The 8,707-nt window shown below is 38.2% G+C and overlaps 1 protein-coding gene across 1 annotated transcript in view; it reads left to right on the forward strand.

Annotated features, from left to right (window-relative positions):
* The window catches only part of Papolg (poly(A) polymerase gamma), a 57,854-nt gene extending 54,756 nt beyond the window's left edge, over nucleotides 1-3,098 (forward strand). The window contains exon 23 of the transcript XR_001175303.1: nucleotides 53-3,098. The gene's annotated coding sequence lies outside the window, so the exon portion shown is untranslated. The remainder of the gene's footprint in view (nucleotides 1-52) is intronic.
* The last annotated feature ends 5,609 nt before the right edge of the window (nucleotides 3,099-8,707 follow it).

Consider the following 8,707-nt stretch of genomic DNA (forward strand, 5'->3'; position numbering starts at 1 on the left):
GAATCACAGTCAGGAGTGCCAGAATATATTAACTTCTTCATCTCTTATCCAGCAGTTAGTAGGTCCAGCAGGAAAAACACAAGTGGTACATTTTGTGAGGGGGAAATACCTGGATGTTTGCTTTATTGGACTCATGGGATGCCATCTAGTTCATGCAGGTACAGAAATCTGTTTTACTTGCAAACCCTTTACCTTTGAGTTTAAGTTCTTGAATTCAGGTTGTCAGAGTGTAGTACTATCTCTTTTCCACTCCTTTTTCTTGACCCCAAAGTCTCTGATGTGAAAATTCTTAAGTTTTAACTTTTACAAAGGAAACATAAAGAAACGAAGAAAAGCAATGAAAAAAAAAAAAAAGATTGTTCTACTATTCATTTTTTACACAGCAGCAAAAGACAAGAATGAAATCTCATCACAAAGATACAGCTTCTGTTTAGCCAACCTCTTTCTTAAATTCAGATATTTTGCATTTGTTCTATAAGTACTGTATTTGAACAAAAGTAAACCTAGGACCTAATAATTGTCATATAACTTTGAATTCTGAAAATTTATTTGGTAATGGATTTGATTAAATTTTATATTTTTGATACATATACATTTGTATATTTCGTATCCTCTGCTTTTAAATCAGCCTTTACAGTCTCTTAAGAATTCTTTATGTATCCGTAAGGATACTGTTTTGGAGTGATGAGTTTCTTCTTCAGGAATAAACAAGTCTAGTCCTATACTATCATAGAGTCATTTCTCTTGGATTAAAGTTTCATTCACCATGCTATTCAGACATCGTCAATAATTGAACATCAGAATCATTAAAGACATTATTATTCAACCTACTTGGCAACTTCTGAGTTAATCAGCTGCTTTAGAGATGGTAGGTTTGTTCTGAAAGGAAGTGTTTTCCTATAATGACCAGTAGAAAGGACTTTCATTACATTTCATTATCATAGTGGGAGGCCTGTTTGATTTGTTCCAAGTAAAAGGAGAAGATAGGGCGTAGAATTAAATGTTACATTCAGAGGTATTAACTACATGTGTTTCATACTTGTTTCAAGTGTGAAACTATAACTAGAAATATATTCTATGAACTCAGCCCATTCTTTAACATAGACACATGTTGTTTTCATAAAGAATTAATCTGCTCACTTTTAAAAGACTGGTTCTAGAAAATGGCATATATCAAAGGGAAAAAATAGTTATATGTTGCTTTAAACTTCAAAAACAATTTGAGACCAAAGGTACTATGATAACATCTTGTAAAACGGGGGCAGGAAAACAAATTTTCAAAGTTTATATTGGTGCTAAAAAAAGACTTTTTTTCCCTTAAGGCAGCCATTTGTTAGTATTATTTAAATGCTTACTATGGTAACAGTGAAAATGGCAGTGTCAAAAGGGCTAAAATTAACTTTTCACTATGTTCTACAGTTTTGAAATAGGAAATCCTAACTTGAGGATCATGAATCTTTAGGAATTCCTTTGTATCATTATATATGTTTTTATTTATATGCAATTCTAGAGGGAAGTTCATAACTTTCATCAGTGATTCATGACCTCCAAAAGGGGAGCAGAGTAGGAACCACCAGAATTGAACAGTCCTAGAATATTAACAGTTTTCGCCATTCGATTTCACTGCAGTATATTTCTAAAAATGTACTGTAGCTCTTAACTAATAAAAGGGGCTGGTACAGTTTCATAAACATCGTGTTTCTAAGGTTCTTTATAGACTTCAGATGAAAAGGCAATGTGGCCTGTGTATTGAAAAATGTTTATCATTAGATTTAGAAGTGTTCTCATGTTAGGTTCATTAACAAGGTCAAATGCAAGTGTCATAAATTTAACTGAAAGGTGGGCCAAGGGAATACCTTAGAGTAATTATTAGAAGTGGTAACAAATAGAAGATCCTAACCTTTGAACTTAATAGCTTTAATGTTCTCACTTGGTCCTCCCAAGTTTATTCATTCTAGAACAGACTGAACAGATGAATAAATACAAATTCTTTAGTTCTAAATATCTATTTTTATATAAATAAAATTGTATTTAACTAGACAACTACCTAATAAATTGTCCAAAGTGTATCATTTAAATCAGTTGTGAACAGAACAAATAATGTAGATAGATGATGGAAGGAAACCAGTCTCGATAGTGGTAATTATTTCCTTAGGGTTTTCTGAAAGAATTGTACAAGGTCCCCTCTCTAATTCCCTATATTTTTTCTGGAATAATTTTTATATAATCTTTTGAAACTAGTTGAATATAAAGTTATTCAGTTTATGGTAATTTTTAAGCTACTGCTACATTGTAGCAAAGACCCATGCAATTATTTTATAAACTACTTAGGATATCTTTATAAATGATACAACATCATCCCACAGTATTCTGTAAAATGAATGCAGCTGCTGTTGCTTTCTAGACAGCTGTTTATATAGTCCACAGTAATTTTTCCTGCCATTTATTTGAATTGTCTTATTTCTTAGTTGTACACATAAGCCTTATTTATCTGGAATAAGTAATCAAATAAACTTGCTTTGATAAATAGGTGATGGTTGAGTGATAATTGAGAGTAACTCAAAAGTACCAGAAGTCTTCATAGTTTTTCCAACAACCAATTAGCTAGGTAATGTTATTTACTAACTTTCTAATATGGCAAAGGTCAGACTATTTGCCTTACCCAGAATTTCTCATTAAACATTTAATAGCAAGTAGTAACAGCAGTTTATATACCTGGCTCTTAAGTTTAAAGAAGTCTCAATGTCCTTTTAGATTATCTGACCACACTTTTCATGAATAGGTCACTTGAGGCATCTGTGTCAAATATTACAGGAAAAATCCTGTCAACTTTGTGGTCAGCCTAAGCCAATCAGAAACTTAATGGCTGGACACAGGTGCATTTAGCAATCAAGCCTAGGGTAATATTCCTAGAAGCACAGAGCCTGTTACATTATTATACCTCTTGGTAGCACATGCTGTCATCCTAGCTATGATAAGCAAAAAATAGGATTATGGTCCAGCTACTGCCCAGGGCAGGAAGCAATACCCTACCTCACAAAATAAAAGTGTGCAATGAAATTAAGAACAGTATTAAAGTGTTTGCATTTTACTGTTTAATCTTTCAGTTCTTTGTAAATTCAAGATATTAATCTGTCAGATATCTAGCAAGTATTTTCTCCCATTCTATCAGCTGTGTCCACTCTGTTGACTGTTTGCTTTTGTTGTGCAGAAGCAGAATACAGTTGCATTTTTCAATTCTTGCTCTTCCTGAACAATTGAAGAATCCTGTTGAAATTCTTGCCTAGCATTGATCAAGTGTTTCCCTTAAGTTTTTCTCTAGCTTCAAACGTTTCAGGTCTTAAATTATGGACTTACACCAATTTTGAGTTGATTTTTGTATATGATAGGAGATAGAGATCTAATTTGTTTTCTACACATGGCTACCCATTTTTCCTACCACTTGTATGCTTTTGTTCTCTTTGTTAAGAATCAAGTGGCAATACCTACTTGGGCTTATTTCTATCTTCTGTTTCTTTGGTCTGCAAGTCTTGGTTTTATGCTGGTACCATATTGATTTTATTACTGTAGTATATGCTCGTGTAGTACAGTTCTGTCATTTGGTAGCATATTTAAAAATTAAGTATTATGATATTGCCAGCATTGTTCTTCTAAGCCGGTAAAAAATGTAACTGCAGTATACCACGTGACTCAACCATGTATGTTCACATAGTCTTTTTTTTTTTTCTTTTGCCAGTCCTGGGGCTTGAACTCAGAGCCTGCACACTGTCCCTGAGCTGCTTTTTGCTCAAGGTTAGCACTCTTAACACTTGAGCAACAGCACCACTTCTGGTTTTTTCTGTTTATGTGGTACTGAGGAACCAAACCCAGGGCTTAATGCATGCTAGGGAAGCACTCTACCACTAAACCACGTTCCCAGCTCCTCACATAATCTTAATGTAAGAGAATATTGAGCTAACAAAAAATTATAGCTGTTCAGAAGGATTCCAGAGTGAGGGAAGATAGAGTAAAAGAGTGAAATCTTGTCTTCAGAGGTAAAAAGCAGAAACCGCATAAAACTGAGAAATCTAGAATCATTTTTTTTTTGGGGGGGGGCAGTGGGGGGTGTCAATCATGGAGTTGAACTCGGGGCCTGAGTGCTGTCCTTGAGCTCTTTTGCTCAAAGCTAGTGCTCTACCACTTTGAGCCACAGCACCACTTCCAGTTTTCTGGTAGTTAATTGGAGATAAGGGTCTCATACTCTTTCCTGCCCCAGCTGGCTTTGAACTGCAATACAGATCTCAGCCTCCTGAGTAGCTAGGATTACAGGAGTGAGCCACCAGTGCCTAGTGAAACAGATTCTGATAAGCATATTTAGATTGTATAAGTGATATTGGACATGATGGGCACACCTGTAAGCCCAACATATAAGAGGAGGAGGAGGCAAGAGGATCAAGAGTTAAAGGCCATCCTGGGCTACATATTAAGAGACTGCAAGAAAAGGAGGGAGGGAAGGAAGGGAAAAAAGAAAAAAGTTATATAAGTGAATAATAGGGGGAAAGTTTTTTACATATTTAGAATGTTTACCTCTAGGGAGCAGAAATCAAGATTGTGGAAGAAGGAAGTGAAAGATGACTTCCAAAAAATAGGTATTGTTATACTAGGAAGATACCTTGGCTATATTTCACCACTTGTGAGATCCTGGGCAAGTTGCTTGCTCTCCTTGGGTTCTTTGTAACATATCTATATGATGGCACTAGCTATACCTGTTTAGTAGGAGAGGCAGCATAACGGAGTTTGAGTCTCTGCAGTCATGCTGCCTAGGCTCAAATTCCATCCCTGCAACTTACTTGTTGACTGAGGAGCCATAGAAGTTACTTAATCTCCCAGAACCTATCTCAAAGTCACTTGGATTAAAGGAAGTAAACCAGTGGTGCCAGTTTCTTACAGACATTAAAAATAGCCTTTTGCACTTCTGAGTACCATTTTGTGTCTATGGCCACTTGTCAGGTGATATAAATGGCAATGGGATATTTCTTTAGTCCTAAAATCAAAACAACCATGCTGTGGTTCTTCCTAATACAACTCACTGGTTTACCTAGTTATTTTATGGCAACCAAAGTGTCCTGGACAGTAAATTGAAATGAGCAAAATTAGTTGCAAGTCAAAACAGAGATACTAATTAGCAGTATATCCACATAGCTCCCCAAGAAAGCTGCTTCTGACTAGTAAGTTAGCTTCTGTCCTAAAACTGATGGTTTGAACAAAAATAATTTCTGCTTGATGCATGAACCATGCTCTACTCAGACCTGAAAATTAACTTGTCAAAATGGTCCACAAATGTTATCATATAGATGAATAGCAGCGTTTGTATTTGTGTGTGTATGTGTGTGTGTGTGTGTGTGTGTGTGTGTGCTGGTATTCTGTGGGTTTTTTGTTGTTGTTTTGTGGTTAATTGGAGATAAGAGTCTCAAAGACTTTCCTGTCCAGGCTGGTTTTGAACCTCGTGAACCTCAGATCTCAGCATCCTACCACCCTCAGATGTCTAATGTATACAAGAGAGACCAATAATAAAGTATAATCACTCAAAATACACTAACAAATACTACCGTGCCAAGAGCTAGGCTCATGGAAGAAGCATTCTGTAAATGATTGTGATTGGCCCCGCAATCTAAAACCATGCTTCTTTTATGTATTCGTTGTTTTCCTAACATTATATAAACATTATTAAACATTTTGTTTATACTTATATTTGAGTAATGTTAGCTCTTTATGGGTCAACTTATTATTCTTGTTAAATGTTTACAAATAACTCTAGGGACTGGCTCAGTGTCGCTCAGGATCGTTCGCTGGTAGTCTTTGCTTAGCACATATAAGGTTTTGGGTCTTTGGCCCCTAGCATTGCAAAATAAAATAGAAACAAGCAAAAAAGAGGTAACCCAAAAATTCCTGGCTTATAGTAGAATTCAATCAATCTGGGTGGCATGTTATGAACTTGCATATGCCATGTGCTATGTGTGGTACTTGACTCATGTGCACATCTCCTTTCTTAGAAATATATCATTAGAGTAAGGACACCAGTGTGTCTCATAGCCAGACTTAGATCTCCACCTCCCTGCTCAATGATATAAAGATATATGGCCTTTGCATTACCACCAAGTCCTTCTCAAGTACACTTCAGAACAGTTTATTTGGAGAAATGTGTAGGATTCATTGAGTTCTTATGAAATTTCACTTAACTGTTCTTCATCTACTTAAAGATAAAACAAGTGAGGCTGAGATGAGAAAGCTCAGTAGCAAGCCTTTCTGTGCCATCCCAAGACTTGAGTTTAGTGTCATCCCACTGGATTGTAGTAGACAATGTAAACAGACATCCTGATTACAGATCCAACAAGATCTGTAAACACCCACCAGAGTAAAGAGCTACAGGAATGATTTATAGTCACCCATACTAGTTGCACCTGTACCTCACTCCTCCCATCTCTCCTAGGGATTAGCATGGTCCTAAGTCACTTCTTATTAGGAATTAACAGCAGTTCAAAGGCTTGTAAGTACAGGTTCTTTCCAAATAGATTCTTGAAACACAAGAAGTCAAACACCAGAAAAGAGGGGATTTCTGAAAGCCACCCACTTGGATAGCAACTGGTACTTGGTAGTTTCAAATATTAAGAGAAAAAAATCACCCTTGGTTAGGCAGTATCTAATCTCCTTGAACACAGGAAGTGAAGGCGATCAAGTCTGATTTGAAGGAGGGCCTGAGGTTGCACAAAGAAGTCACTCCCTAGCAAGGCCCACTCATTGCCTTCAGAGATGCCTGTTTTGCCTGCCTCCCGCTGAGCACCCCAGAGGGAAAGCACCATTAAATTCCCTGTGACATCTTCAACCAATGTCACCAGGTGATGGAAGGGTGAGACCAGTTTGACAAGGTTATGCTGTTGAGGGCCACTGGGATGCAGTAGCCATGAGGCTATTCATTCCATGTGTGTTGATCACGCCCCTGAGGTCACTGCGCATTGAGCTAGGCACACAAACCACAAATGAGAACCTTGTCCCTACTCTGAAATACCCTTTCTCTAGTAGAATATTGGCTAACAAGCCATCTAGATTAGGCTCTGCTGTTGTCAGCAGAACACAAAGGGTGCTAGAAAAAGATAATAAGATTGAATGTTGGAAGATCACTGAGTTTTACAGATAAAAGATGGAGAGGGTGGAAGAGTAGATAGTAGTATAGAGAAAACTACTACTGCAAAGAATGGAGGATCTGGAAATTGGATGTTACAATAAGTCTGTGTGGAGGTATTATGTGTATTTGGGTGGCAATCTAAGCAGTTTCATTTCTCATGGATAGCAGAGGAAGACATAGAGGCAGAGAGATGATGAGAAGGCCCAGCCGTGGTCCAGCTAAGAGATGAGAAAGAAAGAAAAAAAAGCAGCATGAAGAAACAATGTTTCAAGAGGTTTTGGAGGTAGACAGGACCAAGTAGAATTTGGCCGGGGAGGAAGGGGCACGCAAGGGGCACGCGCGGAGAGTGGAGGATCATGCATACCTTTCTTGGTTGAAAGGCAGATCGTATTGTCACTATTCAACTCAGAACACCAGGGGAGGCTGACAGGAGATGGTCCTGACTTCAGATTCCGAGGTTTTCCTCAAGTCTACCACGTGGAGATGCACAGAGGCCAAGAGAAATGCCCATATGAAGCTCCAGCTGTAAACTGAAATTGCACAGCAGTCCAGTCAACTTTACAAATCACTGTTAGGAATCTGGCTTTATAGCCCCATGAGAGGGGCTGTCAGGCTGGAGGAACTCTCCAACCAACTGTACTCTCCTGCCTACAGCAGACTGCCTACAGCTTACCTGATGTGCAGCCTTGCCCTTCAGGCTCTCCTTTAAAGTCTCTTGTGGTCTTGTGCTCAGTACCCTGCCAGGTCTTGCCTGGTGAGCTGTTCTACAGAGCAAATTCCCTTGGAGCAGATCCAAAGCCACAGTTCCCAATCAGCTGTATCATTAAGTAATTTTTTAAAATCTCTGTGAGCCTCTTACAGACTCATGAGACAGAAAAACTCACTGCCAAGCTCTTCAGAAAATTAGTTTGTGCTGCTCTAAACTCTACAAGTTGGTGACCAAGAAAAAAAACAACAACAATTGATTGGTATAGTCAGGAAGATGGTTCCCAGGGTTAGGAATATTCGCTTTGCCAGAAATTTCTTTGCTGTAAGCAACAAAACTCTTCCTCCCAGGAAGAGCTGGCCTTGGCATATCCCTGAGCAGAAGGGAGTCAGTCATTCAATAACTATGGAGATTAATTTCCGATTGAAGATGATTTAAACAAAGCCAAGATGTGTGTTATTTCCTTCACATCAAAGGTGGAAATTAAGATTCTATAACAAAACACTGAGGAGCAAGGACTAGTGGAAGATGAGGATTCAGAGGAAGTGAAGCCAAGAAGAGTTGGCAGAGCCTTGGCAAATCTCAGATTTAAGGGTAAGTGAAGAAAAAAGAGGCTGAAGTTAGCCAGACAGGAGAAACTGAAGAGAAGAGTTAGTAGCACTAGTGCAGAAAGGGCTAAGGGTGTATCTTGATGGTTTAGTGCCTGCTTAGCAGGGGTGAGGCTCTGAGTTCAATCCTCACTCAGTACAGCAAAAAGGCAGGGGAGGAGAAGAGCTACAGAAGTCAACTTAGATAAAGATTGAGAGGCAACCATGTGATCTGACATTTATGAGGTCACT

This window comes from Dipodomys ordii, unplaced genomic scaffold (genome assembly GCF_000151885.1).
Source record: "Dipodomys ordii isolate 6190 unplaced genomic scaffold, Dord_2.0 Scaffold63, whole genome shotgun sequence".
NCBI classification, from domain to species: Eukaryota; Metazoa; Chordata; class Mammalia; order Rodentia; family Heteromyidae; genus Dipodomys; species Dipodomys ordii.